Genomic DNA, 2,730 nt, shown 5'->3' on the forward strand with positions numbered 1-2,730 from the left:
GAACTAGTAAGAACAAGGCCAAAAACCCAATAGAAAAAATGAGCAAAGGATATGAATAGACCGTGCACATAAAACAAAATATCGAGGCAGCCCGGGTGGCTCAGCGGTTTAGCGCCGCCTGCAGCCCAGGGCGTGACCCTGGAGACCTGGGATCGAGTCCCACGTCGGGCTCCCTGCGGGGAGCCTGCTTCTCCCTCTGCCTGTGTCTCTGTCTCTCTCTCTCCTCTGTTTCCCATGAACAAATAAATAAATAAATCTAAAAGAAAAAAAAAACTTTAAAACAAAATATCGAATGGCCCTGGGAACATAAAAGAAGATGCTCAGACTCACCCGTTATAAAAGATAAGCACATTAAAGTTTTTGAGATACCATTTTTTTACCTGTTAAGTTGGCAAAAATTCAAAAGTTTAATAACATAGTCTGCTGGAGAGGCTGAGGGGAACAGAGAACACCGGGCAACCCATGGAAGGTAGTAAGGCAAGATCTGGCAAAGTTACAAATACATGTACCCTTCCCCCAGCAATCCCACTACTGGAAATGTATTCAATAAATCTACCTGCACATATCCAGAATGCACCTGCTATTTATTTCAGCATGGCTGTTGATAATGATTAGAAACAATCCAGGTATCCATTAAAAGAGGCTGCTGAGGGGCACCTGGGTGGCTCAGTGGTTGAGTGTCTGCCTTTAGTTCAGGGCGTGATCCCCAGGTCCTGGGATGGAGTCCCACATCGGGCTCCCTGCATGGAGCCTGCTTCTCCCTCTGCCTGTCTCTCTGCCTCTCTCTGTGTGTGTCTCATGAATAAACAAATAAAAATTTTTTTAAAAAGAGGGGAGCTAATGAAATAAATTATGGTAGATCCCTTTAACAGAACACCATGCATCGTCTGAAAGAGCTCTCTGTGTCAGATGGCAAGCTCTCCAAGAGGTAGTATAGTATAGCAGTTAAGAATCTAGATTCTAGGGACACTTGGGTGGCTCAGCAGTTGAGCTCTGCTTTCATCTCAGGGCGTGATCCTGGAGTTCAGGGATTGAGTCCCACATCGGGCTCCTTGAGGGGAGCCTGCTTCTCCCTCTGTCTATGTCTCTGCCTCTCTCTCTGTGTGTGTCTCTAATGAATAAGTAAATAAAACCTTAAAAAAAAAAAAGAATCTAGATTCTGGGGGCCCATGGATGACTCAGTTGGTTAACCCACCAACTCTTGATTCCCATTCAGGGTTGTGAGATTGAGGTTCCACTTTGGGCTCCATGCTCAACACAGAGTTTGCTTGAGACTCTCTTTCCCTCTGCTCCTCCTCCCCCTAATAAATAAATAAGTCTTTTGAAAAAGAGGGATCCCTGGGTGGCGCAGCGGTTTAGCGCCTGCCTTTGGCCCAGGGCGTGATCCTGGAGACCCAGGATCGAATCCCACGTCGGACTCCTGGTGCATGGAGCCTGCTTCTCCCTCTGCCTGTGTCTCTGCCTCTCTCTCTCTCTCTCTCTCTCTCTCTCTCTGTGACTATCATAAATAAATAAAAATTAAAAAAAATATTTTAAAAAAGAGAAAAAGAACCTAGCCTGGAATTCCAGCTATGTCACTTACTGGCTATGTGCCCTTATGGAAACTAGTTAACTGCTCTACTTCCTCTCTCTATTAACTGCCTTAGTTTCCTTAACAGTAAGAGCTAATAAAAATAATACCTGTCTCTTAAGGTTGCTATTAGAAGTAAATAAGTTAACATTCGTAAGACTACTGATCACCATGCTAAGCAAAAAAAAAAAATCAAGGTACATAACAGTGTGTACTACATACTTCCTTTTAGGGTAAATATACGTATGTGTGTTTATGTTATGTATTTGTACATAGAAACTCTAAAGGGATATGTAACAAACTATTAGACATAACTGGGATTCAGGATAGAAAATAAGAGCAAGAGTTTTCATTGGAAACCTTTTTATATTGTTTTGATTTTTAACCATAGGAATAAATACCTATCAAAAGAGTAAATATAAATAAGAAAGATGTTCCAGCATTCATCCATCCATGTCAGCAAACCAAAACCTAAATAATGATGGGACTGTATAGGCATTACCTGCGACAAACTGGAAAATTGGGGACATTTCCCTTTTGGAAGGACAAAGGTGATGCTACATATGATCAAAGTCTACAAAATTTTGAACCCAAATGAGCAGGAATAAGTGGAATCCCTCCTTCACAAAAGAAATATGCACAGTTGGAGCACTTGGGTGGTACGTCAGGTAGGCATCCAGCTCTTGATTTCAGCTCAGGTCATGAACTCAGGGCATCATGACATCACACTCACATCCACTCCATGCTCAGCACAGAGTCTTCTTGTCCCTCTTCCTCCCCCTCTGCCCCTCCCCCAGCTCTCACTTGCTCTCAAATAAATAAATAAACAAAATCTTTTTTTAAAAAAAGAAATATGCACAGGTGTTTCATGTTGAAAAAATAACAATATTTATTTCATTTTTAAATTATTTATTTTTAAATAATACTTATCCTACAAAGAACTCAAAAGGTATATATAGAACTTATAATTTATAACCACAAACTTTCTTAATACTTGTGATACTTCAAAAAGGGGGAAGAGAGGGAAGATGAGGTAGACAGGTGGAAGAACAGGGCACTGGAGACCTGGGCACAGGCAACAAGGGGGGACCAACAGATCACTGGAGGGCCTGGTACCCCAGGAAGGGGCAGGAGAAAGCACCCATTTCTGTGACCTCTGC

Source organism: Canis lupus, chromosome 12 (assembly GCF_003254725.2).
Source record: "Canis lupus dingo isolate Sandy chromosome 12, ASM325472v2, whole genome shotgun sequence".
Taxonomy (NCBI): Eukaryota; Metazoa; Chordata; class Mammalia; order Carnivora; family Canidae; genus Canis; species Canis lupus.